Here is a 20680-nt window from a genome sequence, read left to right as displayed (position 1 = left end):
AGGGCACCTTTTGGGATGAGCACTGGGTGTTGTATGGAAACCAATTTGACAATAAATTTCATATATTAAAAAAAAAATTGAGCAACTCCTATATTTCCCATAAATTCAGTATTTATCATCTTTGATTTACCTAATAATTCCTGAATCTTACATTCTACCCTACTTATATGAACTTTGGGGGCAGTGCTGTCCTATGTGTAGTGTAAAGTATGTCTTTTATTAATTCTAACACTATATGTACAGGAGGAAGGGAAAAATTGTTTGAGATTTTAGGGTTTGGTAAAATTATTTTTTGTGAAGCCAGTTCTCATTTCTTTGAGCATAGCCTGGCAGTTCATCTAAGATCCTGACCAAGATTCTTTCTTAAAAAAAATGACACCTTGAGGCTTCCAGAGAAGATGACAGTGTAGGAGGATCCTAAGCTTATCTCATCCATGGACACACCTAGCTAACACCCACATCAGTAAAAGTAACCTAGAAAATAACCTGAAGACTGGCAGAACAGATTCTCCATAGCTAAACGCAGAGAAGAGGCCACATCAAAAATGGTTGAAAGGATGGAGATGTGGCCAGGAACCAAACTGACCCATAAGATTGTCCACAGGAGGGCGGAACACTACAGGCATGGAGAGGGAAGAGAAGACCCCACTCCAGGCACCTGTGGCACGGAGAACCCACACTGGGAAGATGGATCCCCACAATATTTGGCTTTGAAAAACCAGTGGGGCTTAACTTGGCAAGTTGTTAGAATCAGTGGGGCTTAACACCAGGAACTTTAAAACTCAGCTGGCTTGGCTCTGGGGAACCCAGAGCGCTATAGGAAATGGAGATAGCATAACAAACAGCCCTGACATACAGTACAGAAGAAGCAGTTTGAAAAATGCCTGGGGTACACAGGAAGGAGATTTACTTACTCATCTCAGGGTGTGCTGAAGGGGCAGGGATCTTTGGGAGACTTCTCTAGGAACAAAAGAGGTGGTTGGCACCATTTTCCTCCTCTGCTCCCCAGATACACAGACACTTGTAGGAACCAGCGGGAACATGATCTCTACCTAGCTTGCTAATAGCATACCCCAGTCCTGCATTCTTCTGCAGTCTGATCCCCTCCAACCGGTCCTCCACAGGACTTCTACAAAGGTCTCCTGCTACAGCGGACAAGTGCAAACGTTGCTAACATCACCCACCCCACCCCTGCATAACCTGTGGATCTGTCCCACCCAAACTGCACTGGGCAGGAGTCCATCCAATGCAGAGCACTAAGCATGGCATTGTGCAAGAGCCCCAACAGCCCCAAAGTGACTTCTTCCTTGGGAAGAGAAAAAGATAACCACACACATCAGTTCAACGGTGGCACTAGCAGTGGCCTGGGGGCAGACACCTGGCCTGACTGCAGGCCCCACCTACCAACAAAATCCCTGTAATTCAGTGCTACTGCAGCCCTGGCAGATGCCTGATCTGACCCAAATCAAGCCCAAGGTGGCCCCAGACTGGCTCACTAACAACAGAGGGACCAAACCCTGCCCACAACAGGCAGACAGCCATTGCAGGTGACTGGACTGAAGGCAAATGTGGCTCAGCCACAACAGTAGGGTACATGCAACACACACAGAGATACCCCTGAAGTGCCAGAGTCTGGTGAACAGGGGACACTGCTGCAGAGCACTACAGGACCTCTTCTTCATAAGGCCACTACTTTCAAGAGCAAGGGACATAGCTGACTTTCCTAACACAGAGAAACACAGAGAGTTAGAAAAAATATAAGATCAAGGAATATGTCCCAAATGAAAGAACAAGATAAAATCGCATCAAGACAGCTAAATGAAACACAAATAAGTAATATGTCTGATAGAGAATTTAAAGTAATGGTCATAAAGATACTGTACTTGAGAAAAGAGAGGAGGGTTTCAGTGAGATCTTCAAAATAGAAAGAAAACATACAAAAGAATAAATCAGAAATGAACTCATTAACTGAAGTTAAAAGTACACAGGCAGGAATAAATAGTAGTGGAGAAAGCAGGAGAATGGAACAGTGACCTGGAGGACAGAGTAATGGAATGCAATCAAGCTGAATAGGACAGAGAAAGCAGAAGAAAGGTAAGAATAGATTAAGGGAATTTAGTGACATCATCACATGTAACAACATTTTATTCTGAAGGGATTCTGAAGGAGAAGAGAGAGAAAAGGGGACAGAAAATTTGGAGAAATAATAGCTGAAAGCTTCCTGAGTATGGGGAAGGAGACAGAAATCCACATCCAGGAGGCACAGAGAGAGCCCCCAACAAAATCAACTCAAGGAGGTCCACACCAAGACAAATGGTAATTAAAAGAGGCTTCCAGACAAACAAAAGCTAAAGGAATTCATGACCATTAAACCAGCCCTACAAGAAATGCTAATGGGGACTCTGAGTGGAAAGGAAAGACCATGAGTAGGAGTAAGAAAAGTAGGAAGCACTAAAGTAGGAAGCAATAAAATTAATTATATCTATAAAAATCAGTCAATAGTCTCACAAAATGAAAGTCTGTAAATTATGACAACATATACCTAAAACGTGGTGGGAGGGGGAAAGGATTAAAGAATGTGTTCAAACTTAAGCAACCATCAACTTAGTATAGGCTGTTATGAGCATAAGATGTTATATATAAACCACATGTTAACCACAAATCAAAAACCAGTCGTAAGTATGCAAAAAATAAAGAGAAAGGAATCTAAGTATATCATTAAAGAAAGGCAACTAATCATGACAGAAGAGAGCAAGGGAAGAAAGGAACAGAGAACTACATACACAACCATAAAACAAGTAACAAAAGAGCAATAAGTACATACCTATCAATAATTACTTTGAATGTAAACAGACTAAATATTCCAGTCAAAAGACATAGGGTGATGGAGTGGAAAACAAACCAAGACCCATTCATACACTGTCTACAAAAAAACTCATTTCAGACCTAAAGATACATGCAGATTGAAAGTGAAGGGATAGAGGGGAACTGGGTGGCTCAGTTGGTTAAGCATCTGACTTCAGCTTAGGTCATGATCTCATGGTTCATGAGTCTGAGCCCCGTATCAGGCTCTGCTCTGACAGTGGGGAGCCTTCCTGGGATTTTCTCTCTCTCCCTCTCTCTGTCCCTCCCGTGCTCATGCTCATGCTCATGCTTTCTCTCTCTCAAAATAAATAAACTTAAAAAAAAAAAAAAGAAAGTGAAAGGACAGAAAAGCATTTATCATGTAAATGGATGTGAAAAGAAAGCTGGGGTAGCAATACTTATATAGGTCAAAACAGACTTTAAAGACTGTAACGAGACTAAGAAGGATACTGTATATTCATAAAGGGAACAGTCCAACATGAAGATATAACAATTGTAAATATTTATGCACCCAACAGGAAACACCCAGATACATAAAACAGCTATTATGAAACATAAAGGAAGTAACCAATAGTAACAAGATACAAGTATGCAACTTTAACACCCCACTTACATCAATGGATCGATCATCCAAACAAAATCAACAAGGAACCAGTGGCTTTGAATGACACATTGGACCAGATGGATGTGACAAATATATTCAGAATGTTCCATTCTAAAACAGAATCTACATTCTTTTCAAGTGCACATGGAACATTCTTCACAATAAGTGATATATTAGGTCATAAAATAAGTCTCAACAAATTCAAAAAGATCAGTCATACCATGCATCTTTTCTGACCACAATGATATGAAACTAGAAATCAACCACAAGAAGAAATCTGGAAAGAGCACAAATATATGGAGGTTAAAAAACATGCTACTAAACAATGAATAGGATGACCAAGAAATGAAAGAGGAAATAACAAAATACATGGAGACAAATGAGAATGAAAACACAACAGTCCAAAATCCTTGAGATACAGCAAAAACTATTCTAAGACGTAAGTTTATAGCAATACAGGCCTATCTCAAGAAGCAAGAAAAATCTCAAATGAACAACCTAACTTTACACCTAAAGGACTTAGGGAAAGAAGAACAAACCTCAAACCAGTAGAAGGAGGGAAATCATAAAGATTAGAGCAGAAATAAATGAAACAGAAACTTAAAAAAAGCCCCAATAGAAAAGATCAATGAAACCAGGAGCTATTTCTTTGAAAAGATCAACAGAATTGATAGACCTTTAGCTAAACTCAGGAGAGAGAGAGAAAGAGACAGAGAGAGAGAACAGGAGGGAGGAGAAAGAGTGAGGGGAGACAGATCCAAGAATTTCTTATACTTACAAAAATGGGTTAGAAAAAAGTTTAGGGCAGAAAGCTGCCGCCACAGGGCAAAAGCGTCCAAGGTTAGTTAGCGAGATATTATAATGGGATCACGAGTAACTTGTTATATCACCTGAAGGAAATTACTTTTCATCTGGCACCAATATACTATTGTGCTTTGATCACAAACTCCACTTGCTGCCCAGACCCTTTGCTTCTTACACACACCAGTTAATGATTACTGTCTAATTGCTTTCTTCAAATTCATCATGTATGTAAGATCTTAGGAGCTCAACAAATAGAGACGAAACCCCTGTTCAGGGCTCTTGTCTCCTCCCAGACATTAGCCTCTCTCATATTCAATTCTGAGTCTGCTCTCTTGGTGGACAAGAGAGAACTCCAGGCTCAGAGTCTGTGACAAGAGAGTAGAGTGACAATGAGAGACGACTCAAACAAAATCAGAAATGAAAGAGGAGTTTCAAGAGTGGTTCAGTATTCACAAATCAATCAACATGATACATCACATCAGTAAAAGGATAAAAACCATATGATTATTTCAATAGATGTAGAAAAAGCAGTTGACAAAAGATATCATTCATGATAAAAACTCTCAACAAAATAGGTTTACAGAGAATATATCTCAACATGATAAAGAATTTATATGAAAAATCCACAGCTAATATTATACTTACTTGTGAAAAGCAGAACTTTTCCCCTAAAATTAGGAACAAGATAAGAATGTCCACTGTCACTACTATTATTCAATATAGTACCGGAAGTCCTAGCCACAGCAATCAGAGAAGAGAAAGGAATAAAAGGCATCTAAATTGGCAAAAAAGAAGTAAAATTTTCATTATTTGCAGATGACATGATAGTATATACAGAAAACCTAAAGACTCCACTGAAAAACTACTAGAACTGATGAATAAATTCAGTAAGTTGCAGGACAGAAAATCAACATACAGAAATCCACTGCATTTCTATACACTAATAAGGAAGCAGCAGAAAGAGAAATTAAGAAAACAATCCCATTTACAATTGCACCAAAAACAATAAAGTACCTATGGATAAACTTAACCGAAGAAGTGAAAGACCTGTATTCTGAAAACTATAAAACACTGATGAAAGAAACTGAAGATGATACAAACAAATGGATATTCCATGGTTATGGATTTGAAGAACAAATATTGCTAAAATGTCTATTCTACCCAAAGAAATCTACAGATTTAATGTAATCCCTATCAAAATACCACAGCATTTTTCACAGGTCTAGAACAAACAATTCTAAAATTTGCATGGAACCACAAAAGACTCTGAATAGCCACAGAAATATTGACAATGAAAAGCAAAACTGTAGGTATCACAATCCCAGATTTCAAGTTATACTAAAAAGTTCTAGGAATCAATCAGTATGGTACTGGCACAAAAATAGACATAAAGATCAATAGACTAGAATAGAAAACCCAGTAATAAACCTTTGATTATATTGTCAATTAATCTTTGACATAGGAGGCAAGAATTTCCTATGGGAAAAAGTCTCTTCAACGAATGGTACTGGGAAAACTGAAGAGCTACATGCAAAAGAATGAAACTGGACCACTCTTACACCACATACACACAAAAATTCAAACTGGATTGAGGACCTAAATGTGAGACCTGAAACCATAAAAATCCTAGAAAAGAGCACAGGCCGTAATTTGTCTGACACTGTCCATAACAACATCTTTCTAGATATGTCTCCTGGAGCGAGGGAAACAAAAATAAAAATAAACTATTGGGACTATACCAAAATAAAAACCTTCTTTCCAGAAAAGGAAACAATCAAAAAAACTCAAAGAGAACCTACTGAATGGGAAAAGATATTTGCAAATGATACATCTGATAAGGGGTTAGTATCCAAAATATATAAAGTACTTACACAATCCAACACCAAAACAAAAACAAACAAAAAATGTAAAAAATGGGCAGAAGACATGAACAGACATTTCTCCTAAGAAAACATACAGATGGCCAACAGATACATGAAAAGATGCTCAACATCAGAGAAATACAAATTAAAACCACAATGAAATATCACCTCACACCTCTAGTGTATGAGGCTAGACACACACACACACACACACACACACACACACACACACACACACATGAAACAACAAGTGCTGTGAGGATGTGAAGTAAAAGGAACCCTCATGCACTCTTGGTTGGAATGCAAACTAGTGCAGCCACTGTGGAAAACAGAATGGAGGTTCCTCAAAAAAAAAAAAAAATAGAACTATCATATGATCCAGTAACTCCACTACTGGCTATTTACCCAAAGAATACGAAAACACTAATTTGTAAAGATATATGCATTCCTATGTTTATTGCAGCATTATTTATAATAGCCAAATAATGGAAGCAGCCCAAGGGTCCATTAGTAGGTGAAAGGATAAAAGAGATGTGGTGTTGTTGGGATGAGCACTGGGTGTTGTATGGAAACCAATTTGACAATAAACTTCATATAAAAAAAAAAAGAGATGTGGTGTGTATGTATATGTGTATACACACACACACACTATATATATATATATATATATATATATATATATATATATATATAAATACATACATACATACACACACACAATGGAGTATTACTCAACCATAAAAAGGACTGAAATCTTGCCATTTGCAACAAAACAGATAGATGTAGAGGGTATAATACTGAGATAAAACAGAAAGAAAAGTACTGTATGAGGAATTTAAGAAACAAAACAAAGAAATTTTTAAAAAGACAAAAAACAAGACTCTTAATTATAGAGAATTAATAGCTATCAGAAGTGAGTTGGGGGGGGTGGGTGAAATAGGTAAGGGTATGAGGAGTACTTGTATCACAATGATCACTGAGTAATTTCTAAAATCATTGAATCACTATATTGGACACCAGAAACTACTATAACATGGTACATTAATTATATTAGAATTTTAAAAGTAAATTAAAAAAATGACTCTGTGATACCATAAAAATACCAAACTTAAAAGGTCTCCACTGAACAAAATTACTTTATACTCAAAATCAGTGTGTTGAGTCTAGTTTTCTTTCAACTTCACTGGGTGTATGGAGAGAAATACACATACAACAAATGTGTATATTCAGAGCTCAAAAAAGGAAAAAAAATCAATAAATTTTTCATAGCGATGTCTTCAAATGGATTTTAACTGGATAGGGGTAGAGGAATTTAATTAGCAATGTGATTACAGGGACTTTCCTTTGCTTCTCTGTATCCTCATTTCTAAACTTAGGTTAATTCCTGCCCCAAATTCCTCCTTGAATTGCAGTAAGGAAAACCAGCGCTATAAAAATGTAGCTGCTATTCTGCTACTATTAAGAGAAGCTGGCATTTGAACAGATTATTTTGGATAACTCACACTCCCTTGTTCTGAACAGTTGTCCCAATCCTGTTCACGAAAGTCCAACCCGCAAGAAACACACAAGATTCCCCAATCTCAAAATCTTCTTCAAAGGTGGAAGCCATACACTCCAAAAACAATCCTAAAAATGTCAATTCTTGTGAAATGCTATTACAACATGAATGCATCTCATTCCACGGGATGGATGGTATATTTCTCTCTCTCACACATCTATGAATTCATGGAGGGTAGAGACTTTGCCTTACTCAAGCATGAATTTTAATAAGTAGTTTCTAATCAAAGTTCATCCAAAATATCTAAATCTTAGTCATTTTAATAGATCAAATTATCTTAACTGACATTTTTCTGGATCATTAAATTTTCTTTACCTCAAATGCCATTAATGAATTTGAAGGAGATCAGAGTTTGCCATGCCAACACATGCCACAATGGTATAAGGGTTGCTTTGAGCCAAAGGCAATAAGCTCTCTGCACCCCCCTTTTTGTCAAAAAAGCAGGACACAAATTTCCCTTTTTAAAGGTGCCTTCATCTCCTATATGAGAAGGAAAACTACTCCAGAGACAATTTTCATCACCTGAGACAACTCTTATCTGTTTAACAGGCCTTATAAAACAAATCCTGATTTATCATATATTTCCTAGTCACCTTCCCATAACTTACCTCCACCCAGGAGCCCCAAACTCCTATTCCTTTGTCTACCCTCTTTCCCATGATTTTCACCCTTTCTTAAGATGACATATAAGTCTCCAATTCTGTTTCCTTGAAGCACATTCCTTTGTGAACCCCCATGTGTACATAGGTAATTAAATGTTTTTTCCTCCTGTTAATCTATTATCAGTTTGATTTGCAGACCCAGCCAATGAACTTAGAAGGGTTGAGAAAGAGTTTTTCTCTTTCCCTAAAAATTCAAGATTAGTCTTTATGTTATTTAGTGAAATCAAATATTTTAGAACAAGTAGGAGGCATAAATAATAAATTAAGTGTATTAAGTACTATGCACTAAATTAAGTTCCAGACAGTAGTGTATGTACTTCTGAATACTTAAAAGAACTATTATTCTTACGTGGAGATATGGGAAAACGGTGTCCAAATCCACTTGGAATCTAGGTCAAAAGATCTAGAATTCAGAAAGTTTTGCTCTTTTAAGTTTGATCATTCTTTCATTATGCATATGCCACATTCCTAAAGAATGTGGTCATTACAGAGTTCCTATTTTTTGTAGCTGACAGTACAGTATTTTAGGGTGGAAGTGGGATGTTGGGATGAGGTGGGGGCAGAGGTACATCTAATTTAAACATTTTTTTAAAGCCCTCTTTTTACCTATTAAATTTAACTAATCCAAGGAAGTTTCCTGTCCCGTCAATTATTCTTACCACACACACCCATGCTCATTTTCTCCTTGTAGCTTCCCTTATGTTGAAACACACAACCTCCCCCTTATCTCCACCTAACACTCCTTCCCTCTTCCCTGCTTAAACCAAATCCATACTATCTTCATGGCTAGGGAAGCCCCATCTCTTTGTCCAGACTTCCTGGAATTCCTCTAACCCTTATTCAGCATTCTCTTCTTGAACTGATGTCCAGTTGGTCAAATTTCTAAATGCTTACTCCCCAAATGAGATTAAATATTCCTCAAAGGCAACAGTCATTTCTCCTTTTGTTATTATGCATAGAGCAGTTCTTACATCCACGAGTTTAATGAATGCTAATTAAAGTTTGGCTATTTACCAAATATCCGTGTACTTCAAAGTGTGTTAGATGTTGACAGTAAAACTGTGAACTATACAGAGTTCTATTTCTTTCATCACACTTAAAAACAAAGGCCACAAACTCATGGTAGTGTTGGGTTGGTGTTTTGTTTTGTTTGGCCAGTGCAATGTTTAAACTGTTCTGAATTAGAATAATTCTGAGCTGAACATTCACTCCCCAGTTCACAGGGCTCTCTCACTCCCTTGTGTCCAACACCTATCCAGCTTCACTAATTTATGTTACTTCCAGCCTCTTGTACAACATCTGAAAGGGAGATTACATGAATCCAAATTAGGCCACTTTGGCATGTGGATTATTTTGAGCTGAAGGCAATTGAGACCCAGCAAATTCAAGAAAAACTCTGACCTCTCCTTTAACTATTTAAAAGAATTTAGGTCATTCAAGTAAAAGTTATCTCCAGGCTCCCTATCTACATGACAGATCAAACACCTAATTGCCAAATATCTACTCCTATCATCCTGTGAATTGCTCTTCTTCCCCCTTTAACCCCAGATCCCATTCCCTAGCTCAGGATGGCATATAAGCCTCAATTGCCCAATTTACTATTGGGTCTCTTATGGGGCTCCTGTATGGATATAGTTAAATTTGTTTTTCCTCCTGTTAATCTATCTTATATCAATTTATCAGCAAAGAACCTAGAAAGTTAGAGGAAAAAATTTCTTCCCCAACACATCCTTGATTTTACAACTTTGAATTTATAAGGAATAAATTAATTCTTAAAGTACGGGCTCTTCCTATATCAGATACTGACTAGAGTTATTTATTACTTCCCAAACTTTCAACATTATAATGTCATGATTGATTATATTTCTCCACCACTGAGTTGCTGCATACTGTTTATAGTACACTCACTATGGAAGACAGGATCCAGTTAAAAAAAAAAATCCCAAACCCAAGAGCAGATGGTATATTAAGTAGAGAAAGAAAACAGAACTGCTCAGCAACTATTTTGCTTTCTCAAAAGCAAATGATTTTTATGCAGGAAAGGACAGAAGAGACCTCATTAAGAGAGAACCTAGGTACAAGCAGAAGAAGTCACAACTTCTGGTGAATTATATTCCAGGGAAAGCCTGCATACAGAAGCACAGCAATATTACAACCTTTGAAAAAATTAAGAAAGGGGCACCTGGATGGCTCAGTAGGTTAAACATCTGACTTCGGCTCAGGTCATGATCTTACAGGTTTGTGCGTTCAAGCCCTGCATCGGGCTCTGTGCTGACAGCTCAGAACCTGGAGTCTGCTTCAAATTCTGTGTCTCCCTCTCTCTATACTCCTTCCCTACTCTCTCTCTCTCTCAAAAATAAATAAAAACATTAAAAACAAAAACAAAATGAAAAAACATGAAGGAGGGACATCTCAAGAAGCCAGAGACTCAGTCAGTTTCTTTTCTCCCAGTTTATTTCAAACTCTGAAACAAAAGGAAATTTGAATCCCTAGGTATTGCAGACAAGTTAGTTTGACACTAATTTCTGGCAAAATTCAAAATTTAATCAGTAAACTGAATATTCTGAGGGAAAAGATTGGGGATTTCTAGGAACTAGACATTCAAAATTCACTATGAATCAGTCATTTTTAAACTAGTATCATTTACTTTTGTGATAGATTAGGAATACTCAAGATGTTTATTTTTAGCAAAGCATTTGATTAAACTTTTTCTCATGATGTCTTATAATGAAGACTGACCTACAGGCTAGAATAGTTTGATAAATAAGGCGGACAGTGCTAACTGAATTCAGCTGATCATTGATTTGTCTCAGCAATATCTCTCAAGGCTGACTACATTCCCAAGCAGGTCTATATCTGGTACTTTCAGTACATGGGTTTTAATTCTAATAAACATCCTGAAAAGTAGATGTTACTAATATGACATTATTGATATGGAAAATAAGTTTCCCAAGGTCACAGAGCTAGTAAGTGTCACCGTCAAGCTCTAAAACCAGCCTCCAAAAGTCCAGGGCCACTTCTACTGTGCCACACAGGCAGAATTCTAGGTGAGCCACCATGGCAAAAGGAACGGTTTCATATATTATTAATGGCTTGGATGTCTGGTGAACAAACTCACCAAATGTGCAGGTGACATAAAACTAGAAGATAGAATTAGCATGATGAATGCCATGATCAAATCTAAAACATACCTAGCAAACTGGAAATTGGAAGCTTAGTGTCACACAAGAGAAAAAAAAAATTATTCATGTTCAGGACATTTTTAACTGTATAATTAAAAAATTAATAAAGCCTACGTTGATAGCAATGTGTTGGGGGTAGGGGAGAGGGAGGGAGAGGCTGGTGGTGGTGAGGTTTTCAGTCAACTGTGGTGTATTTATTACAAAAGCCAATTAAGTGTTAGATGATTTTGTTTGAAGATACGAATTCACTGCATTTTGCACTGTTCAGATTAGATTGAATTATTGAATTCAATTTGGGGCTAAGGATCTTCAGCACAGAGAAAGGTCTTAAGTATGGAAGGAAACATAAAAGCAATGACTTTTTCGTGAAGATAACTAACATTTACTGACTTCTAGGTAGCTATACCAAGTAGTTTATGAACATTATTTCACTTAACCCTCACAATAATTGTATAGGTTAAGAATAATTCTATTCTTAACCCTGTACCACTTTAGACTTTTCATTTCTTTACTATTTTTTGGTCATAGACTCCTTTCAGATGGATGAATTTTAGATCTTCTCTGTTGAAATATTATCTATGTAATTTCACAAGTTGGAGGACTACTGACAAAAGTAAGCCTAATGAGAAACAGGTCCAAGGAAGCAGTGGGTCAGTTCAGTGTAAACAGAGCCTTATTAATGGCAACAGAAAGAACGGATACCTCAAAAGTGGTGAGTTCCCTGTCACTGAAGTGTTCGATGAAAATGTGGCTTGTGTGTCAGAAATGCTACAAAGGAGATACTAACATGGATTAGAGGTTGGTCTATGATTTTAAAGTACCCCTTTTACTATAAGATTGTGAGCCTAATAGGTAATTTCGGCAATTTTTGTTTGATGGCAAGATAAAAAAGTTAAAAACTGGAAATAATTGTTTTTCCAGATCGTTTTGCTGAACATGTCAAATAGAAGACGTAAATAATATTGTTTCCCATCTATATATTGATATTGGCTCTATCAAGTACTTGAAAATGACCTCATCCAAAGAAAAAAAAGGTTTATTCAACTGTTGATCTTGACGTGATTTATACTTAGTCATAATAAAAGTAGATTCTTTATTCCTCTGAATCCTTAATTACAATTTTGCTTCAGGTAAATACTGCATACACCAGATCTTAAAAAGATCCTAAAAAGATGTAGTCTTTAATGGGAACATTTACTAGTTTATAATTTTATGTTAATTTCCATAAAGGATGGGGAGAGGGCAGACAGGAAACAGAAGATAGACAACTCCTATTGTTCCGCTTTGCTTCTCGGATCCTTTAGCTAATGGCTGAAGGATCTTACAGATCTATTCCGATCCCCCCCCCCCTTTGCAGTATAATTCGCCCCAAGACACAGCCTCCCACAGCTCTAAAAGAGCACAAGAGCTAGTACTTTGCTCATCACATGTCATTCGGCGCACAAGCCTGACAGTTTGGCATACAAATTAAATGCTCATAGGCAATCTTTTACCTGAAAATCTTCAGTCACTCTTCAGGTAGGAAGGAGAATGAAACTGCAGCTCAGAAATGCAATACCTCGGACTTGGGGCTCAGAACCAGGTGGAAGGGGTGGGGGCTAACTTCTCAATGAGGAGACGGAGACGTGAGGCTCTATCCGAGGCAGCTGGCCGCGAGAGGTCTGCTTGAATTAAAGTCGCCTGTAACTCCCAGGTTTCTGCCATTGAAAAACCCAAAGGGCAAAGCTGACGAGCCAAGACCGACGGACACACAGCGGTCGCCCACCTCCCAGGTGTTCACTTACACAGCACATCGCCGGGGCGGCTGCGTGCCCAACGCCCCTCGGGACGGCCGCGGGGCCGGGGAGGCATCCGGCATTGGCCGGCTGCGTGCGCTGCTCGGTCCCTGAAGCCGCCGCCCGGGGGGGCGCCGGTTGGCGTCAGGGCGGCGGGGTGCGGAGCGCAGCGCAGTCCGGCTGCAAGGCCAGCGGCGCCGCCTTCTCGCGCGCCTCACTCAAGTGGCAGCATTTGGAGGACGGGGTGTCCTTTGGCACGGCTCTGGGCTCTGGGCCCCTCCTCCAGCCGCCGTCGTCGCCGCCGACGCGCCCGCCGCGCGCTCCTCGCGGGTTCGCGCCCCGAACCAGGCCAGCCGGGCCCCGCAGGTGGCAACCCAAGGGTGCTCGGCTCCAGCACGCGCCCTCTGCGGGCCGCACGCAAGTACAAGGCTGCGAGGACCGCCACCGACACGTCGGCTAGCGCCGGGTACAAGGCAGGGGCGGGACACCACCGCCCTCATTCCCACTATCCAGAGTGCTGCGCTTCCCCAGAAGGAATTAGATCCCCAAATTTCCAACAAAACAGAAGTGAGCAACTCACTTCGCTGCCTGCCCCTCCCCCGCCCCTCATCCGAACCACCTGAGCTGCTAACTGTTCTGGGCTCTGCCCAGGTAAGAGGAGGGAATGGTCTCTGAGACCACCGCACGACGGGCGGAGATTGCCTTGGGGAGAGCAGATGCTCGGCCCGCCACGCTAAGCGGGTGAACTCGCAGAAGCCTCGCCGCAGACTTCCCAGCTAAGCGATCTGGAGCTCAGATCCAGGCGTAGCAGTCAAACCCACTTTGACCTCAAACCCCACTTTGCAGGGCTAGGCCAAGGATTCTGCCCTTCCTAACTAGTTTGCACCGTGAGCATGCAGAGCAAAAGTGCTTGGAGCATTTAATCATTTAAAAGTACACATCCATTTTCTACGTCTCCATCCCCAAATACTCAAGAAGAACATTTTCCAAGATTGTTTCTCAAAACAAAACACCTCTAGCCAAACACCATTTTTCTCGCTCTTTAAACTATTGAAGTCACTCTCTCAACACATGGCCATTATTCAGTTGTGTTTCCCTGTGCGTTCCACGTGGTGCCTGCATCTGCCCCGCATGATTCCTAGCAGCAGTAAAAGCCCCAAGAAGACTACAAAAGAACCATTATTTTAGTTGTGTTCTACAGTGGAGTGGTCATGCAAAATCCATGCTTGGAGAGACCTTAGGGACAGCTTCACCTGACTCCTTCACATTACAGATGAGGACCCTGAGACTCACAGCTGCAAAACTAAATGTGAAAAAGAAACACCTGAACCTACAAAGCCCACAATTTGTAGACTAACGTGAAGCTTAGGTCTCTAAAGATATAACATAGGAAAGAATATAGTTAGATTGCTGAGGAGTTGAGAGCATACATTATACAAAATCTAGCTCAGAATCTTTCAGATTTTAAGTGCACCGAGCATTCTTACTACTATGTTTAAATTAACTAAGGTGACTTTATATACAAATACAGTAGCCCAGAAATGTAATTTTTCTGCATGATAAAATGATTAGTGGAATTGCAGTGGGTACATTCTGACACAGAATGTGAATACACTTATGTTGATTTGTCTGATATGTATCAATTTTTAATGTATACAAGTTGATTATACTAATACAAGCAAATTTTAGTTCTACATATTTCAGGCATATCATGCTAAATAATTATGATCAAATGCCAGGATCGACCTTTAGGCCTAATTCTTCACTTAACCTATTTCATTACTTGCCCTTTTTCTTTCCCAGCATTAAGCCTTTACCAAACTAGTGCTGGAATAATCCATGAGACCTCTGGGTTCCACACTGAGAGCTCAGTGTCAGCCCTTGATGTGCTCAAGGCAAGAAAAGAGAAACTTGGAAATTTGTGTTTCACTTCCCAGTTACCCCAGCAGAAGTGGGGGAGGAAAGAGTCTCCGGCCTTGCCTAGAAGAGAAATAACTTTCCTAGGCGCACATCCTCTTCTTTCACTCAGTTCAAAGGTACAGTGGATCTGGGGCACCTGGGTGACTCGGCTGAGCGAAGGACTCTTGACTTTAGCTGGATTCATGATCTTAGATTCGTGAGTCCGAGCCTGGTATCAGGCTCTGCTCTGTCCAGGTTCTGCACTGACAGCACAGAGCCTACTTGGGTTTCTGGCTTCCTCTCTTTCTGCCCCTCCCCCACTTGTTCTCTGTCAAAATAAATAAAAATAAACTTAAAAAAAAAGATACAGTGGATCATCTTTACCAAATGTTAGTTGTTCTCTGACCCTTTGGTCTAAAAAATGGAGTCATGTGGAAGCTTTGTGCTGGGCCTCCCTGTTCCCTGTGGGTGGCACTTGTCACAGGGGCTGTTGTTCTGGCCAGACCCAAGCCAGGCTCTCCCTCCATCATCCTGGGTCTGGCCAAGACACAGAAAAACCCGAAAGCAGCCCTTGCCACCTGTCTGCGCTGCCTCTCCAGATTGGCCTCATACTCAGAGCCCCAAGTCTAAGGTGGTGTGGACCGGCCAGGCTGCAGACCGGCGGGGCCTTATTTGGGCTGCTGGCTGACCCCCACTGCTAGAGGTACTTGATTCACTCAGAACTAGGAAGGATGCAGGCCCTGAACTCACTGTGGCCGTGGGAGAAGCTGCTTTTCCGAGTGCTTTTGAGAAGAAACCTGCCTCCAACCTTAGGACGTCAAAAGGTAAGCAGAGCCTTGGCCTCTCCTCGGGACTGCAGGTCATGCTTTGGTCAATATGGTAAGAGCCAGAGCTAAAATGGCTCGGAGGAACCGAGCGCCCCCTGCTGCTGGGGCTCAAAAAGGCTGGCTTTTCCTCAAAGCCACCGCAGCCTGGAACTAGGAGCCAAACAAAGCCCGGTATTTCTGCTCTCCTGTCATCCTCCCATCCTGGCTTGAACAAGATGGTTGAGGAGGGAACCCGGAGCTCATCAAATTGGTAGTGACACCGACTGTACGATTTTGAAATCGTGCTAAATAAAACTTTTAAAAACTGGAGAACAGGGGCGCCTGGGTGGCTCAGTCGGTTGAGCGGCAGACTTCGGCTCAGGTCATGATCTCGCGGTTCGTGGGTTTGGGCCCCGCATCGGGCTCTGTGCTGACAGCCTGGAGCCTGCTTCAGATTCTGTCTCTCTCGCTCTCTCTCTCTCTCTCTGCCCCTCCCCTGCTCACGCTGTCTCTATCTCTTAAAAAATAAATAAATGTAAAAAAAAATTAATAAAAACTGGAGAACAAAGTGAGAGAGGAAATGAAGGACCCCAAAGACAGCCTAACTTGAATGTGGTTAGGGTGAGGGAGCCTGGGCTCTAACAAATGTGCAGTGGGTTTTCTTTCTGAAGGGCATGGAAGGAAGCATAATTAAAACAGTAACAATAAAATACTAGAATCTGAGCACAAGCAGTCTGACCCCAGAACCCATGCTATCAACAGCAAAGAGGTATTAAGCTGGATTGAGGACTGTATGCCAGATAGTAACTTACCCTTGTAAAGAAATCCCATTTCCAACCCAGCCACCTACAACACTTCCACTCTGGACAGTTCAGAGAGAGGTAGGTAGCTGACTCCCTCCACTGGTTTCTCCATCTAAACCCTGAGCACCTCTAACTTCCATTCCTGCTTCAGGTTGACCACTCAGAGCTTACATCTCTGGGAGAAGCAAGGGAGGCCATGCCAGCGAGGTAGAAGGAATCTTCTCTCTAAAAGAACTCTAACTAGTGAAATGATGTGACCCTGTCAGGAGAGATCTGGTCACCAGGACTCACCTGCCATTGGGGCTCTTACTAGAACACCAAAGATCAAATGTCTTCATTTGCTTTCTGATAACAAAGTGATGAGGACAGGACAAGTAGATGGCATAGTATGTGAATGTTCATATAGAGACTAGAGCATGCATGTCCATTAGAGAGTTATGGAAGTCACAGAAACAATTTATAAAGGATAAAAAATGAGGCAGAAAAAAATTACCATTATGATACACCATCATGGGGTATAAACTGATTGACTAGCACACAGATAAGACCTATGAGAAACCTCATTTTGACATTTTGATTTTCATAATAATAAAACTATGTTAAGATAAAAATAATGCTTTTATTTTATGCATATACAAATTAAAATTGTATCTCCTCATTTCTCATAAATAGTCCACTAGTCCAGGGCGGGGGGTTGAGGGGGAAACCAACTTCTTAGTGGTTACTGGAAACAAGGCTATTTCCCACATATACTTTTCACTGATTCAGGTTTTATGAATTATTTTTTATGTTTAGGCTAAAATGGTCTCTCCAAAATATGTCTTAAACATGCTAAGATATTTTAGATTTGGCTGAGAGACCCAGATATCTCCTCTGAGTAGGCGACAGACATATTTTCATGTCAGGCCCTAGACTAGGGTTTTAGGATTCAAAGCTATAAAAAAAATTCAGCAGCAGAAGTGACACATTGATTCTTCAATTTTTTGTAGCCCAAGACACATAAACACATTTCTTGATGAAGAACTAGCTGTAGGTATGAAAATGGTGTCATCCTTCACTCCTGAAACTTTTTCTGCACTCCATGTAATACTCCTAGTTTTTCCTATGCCATAGCAGGCTTCAAAATCTTGTTATAAACCTTAATTACACTGTTGTGAAAGACCTATGCTTGGTCAACATTTTCTCGGAATCAAAGAGCAAATTATCAGATTACCTGACCAGCTAAATAAGTGCCAATATAAACCCACTGGGAGAGTTTCCCATTTTAATATTTTAATATATATCTGAATATTTTTATTTTATTTATTTATTTATTAATTTTTTTTTCAACGTTTATTTATTTTTGGGGGACAGAGAGAAACAGAGCATGAACGGAGGAGGGGCAGAGAGAGAGGGAGACACAGAATCGGAAACAGGCTCCAGGCTCTGAGCCATCAGCCCAGAGCCCGACGCGGGGCTCGAACTCAAGGACCGCGAGATCGTGACCTGGCTGAAGTCGGACGCTTAACCGACTGCGCCACCCAGGCGCCCCTATATCTGAATATGTTTAAAAGTTCTTATGCCCAAAGTAAATTTTCAAAGCTTCATTTGAGGCTATTCTAGTCTTATTCATTATGTCACTGAAATGAGAAGTGATTTACATTATCTTCCTTATAGGAAAGTCAAGAATCCAATCACCCCTCGGAACTTCTCTTTTCCTGAGGAAAAAATGTTTAACTTTTTCTCACAGAATTTCCTTTACTCATGTTTGTCAGGCTTCACTAGACCCATTCTTGTTCTCCAGATGCAATTAAATGTCTGCCAATGCAAACTAGGGAAAAATTTCAAATATGAGTTTAACTAGCACAGAGCATTAGAGTATTAAGGAACAATTGTTCCTGACTATGTATTATATAATCCAATTATGTTCATTAACAATTAGACAAGTTGTCAACTGTGCCTTGGCCTATTTCTTCTTCTCCCTTGTTTCATATTTCCTTAAAGTTCTACATTCTCAGTTTTAGTATTGTGAATAAAAGGAAAACTTCATTTACAATGGAGTTAGGGGACCAGCAGGGGGAGCTCTCGTGCCCTACCACTGTTGTCAATTGCAGACTCCATAGGAGGAGACGGACTTTGAATACTATACTACCCCAGCAGCAGGAAGAAGAAAGGCTTTCCTCCTTCACCAGCAGTAGCCCAGTCAATGAGAGACTGTCACTACTCAACCAATGAAAAGCTACTATGCTTGGAACGCCTAGTTTTCATGGACTTTTTGTTTATAACAGCCTTCCCAACTCCTCTCTTTCTTCCATATAAGTGCGGTCCTCTCTTTTGTTCTCTGGACTTGCCTATGGTTTTGCTGTAGCTTGCCTGTGCCCGACAGCAATTGCTGCCATTTCTGAATAAATCCATTTTTGCTGATTAAAATAACTGGCAGTTTTATTTTTAAGGTTAACAGTCTTTAAGCTTATTAATGTATATTTGTCAGTAAATAAGTCTCCTTGTACCTATGGAAGATCTGTCTGAAGATCTTTACACTAAATTAAATATATTTTGGAGTCTTTATTTTAAATCACCATCAGTGCTCTATTTCTCTTGTATAAGTAAATTTAATACTCCCCCCCCCCCCAAGAGGTAGAAATGTCTGGAAATAAATTAGCATCTTATTTTTAAAAATTATTTTGCTGTCTTTAATGGTGACCTATATTTGTCCTCTCCCTGTATTGTAAACATCTTGAGGACAGGAACTGTGTACTTTATGTATTCTATGTACTTATTTCTGGTGCCTGGCATATGGAAGGTATTAAATGTTTGCTGAATTGAACATTCTTACTCTGCTGTGGTGCTTACTATGATTTCATCTCACTTTAAACAGAGGAAAACATTACTAGTTAGATCCATGGGTCTGAGCTTCTTTAAGTCTTTAACCATGTTTATTTGGACAACCATTTCTGGCACTGAGATGGGGCCAACTTCATTTGATTACAATGTGGGTATAAGACATTTAAAACCAGGTAAATACTACAATCATTGCTCCAAAATTTATTATTTCAGACATCATATTGTATTATATGTTTTTTACTTAGGGCATATGTGTCTTTCATTATGACTCATTATCCATTGTCTGAATACCATGGTTGTTAAAAATAATGTTCCAGTTTGATCAAAATAGTTCAGCTTCCCTCCTGGAAATGTGGAGATTCTGGATAAAAATTCTGGATAAAAAAATTTTATTATTCCCATTTTCAAAGTATATTTAGCAAATATTTAACTTTAATATAAAAATTATTAAACATTAAGATGTTTATTCAAGAATTTAGGGGTATTAGAATAGATATCTGAGGGGTATTCACATGGGTGAGGGGATTAATCTACATTGCTCTCATGGGAAGAACCACCAGGAAAAAATCATGGCAGGCAGATCTGGATTTAATTAAGAAAGGACTTTCTAAATAGCACTGCTAGGAATTTACCCAAGGGATACAGGAGTGCTGATGCATAGGGGCACTTGTACCCCAATGTTTATAGTAGCACTCTCAACAATAGCCAAATTATGGAAAGAGCCTAAATGTCCATCAACTCATGAATGGATAAAGAAATTGTGGTTTATATACACAATGGAACACTATGTGGCAATGAGAAAGAATGAAATATGGCCCTTTGTAGCAACATGGATGGAACTGGAGAGTGTTATGCTAAGTGAAATAAGTCATACAGAGAAAGACAGATACCATATGTTTTCACTCATATGTGGATCCTGAGAAACCTAACAGAAGACCATGGGGGAGGGGATGGAAAAAACAAAAGTTAGAGAGGGAGAGAGCCAAACCATAAGAGACTCTTAAAAACTGAGAATAAACTAAGGGTTGATGGGGGGG

The 20680-nt window shown here is 39.8% G+C and overlaps 1 protein-coding gene across 7 annotated transcripts in view; it reads right to left on the bottom strand.

The window, feature by feature from the left end:
* The window catches only part of AKAP19 (A-kinase anchoring protein 19), a 79742-nt gene that overhangs the window by 29441 nt on the left and 29621 nt on the right, over positions 1-20680 (bottom strand). Inside the window, exon 1 of one of the 7 annotated variants that reach the window (XM_040475664.1) lies at positions 13031-13594. The exons of the other annotated variants lie outside the window; for them this stretch is intronic. The gene's annotated coding sequence lies outside the window, so the exon portion shown is untranslated. Of the gene's footprint in view, positions 1-13030; positions 13595-20680 lie in introns of those variants that run through there. 7 annotated transcript variants of the gene reach the window in all.

This window comes from Herpailurus yagouaroundi, unplaced genomic scaffold (assembly GCF_014898765.1).
Source record: "Herpailurus yagouaroundi ecotype Mexico unplaced genomic scaffold, PumYag 140, whole genome shotgun sequence".
Taxonomy (NCBI): domain Eukaryota; kingdom Metazoa; phylum Chordata; class Mammalia; order Carnivora; family Felidae; genus Herpailurus; species Herpailurus yagouaroundi.
Note: the sequence above shows the minus strand (reverse complement) of the source record. Positions and strands in the feature narration are given on the sequence as shown.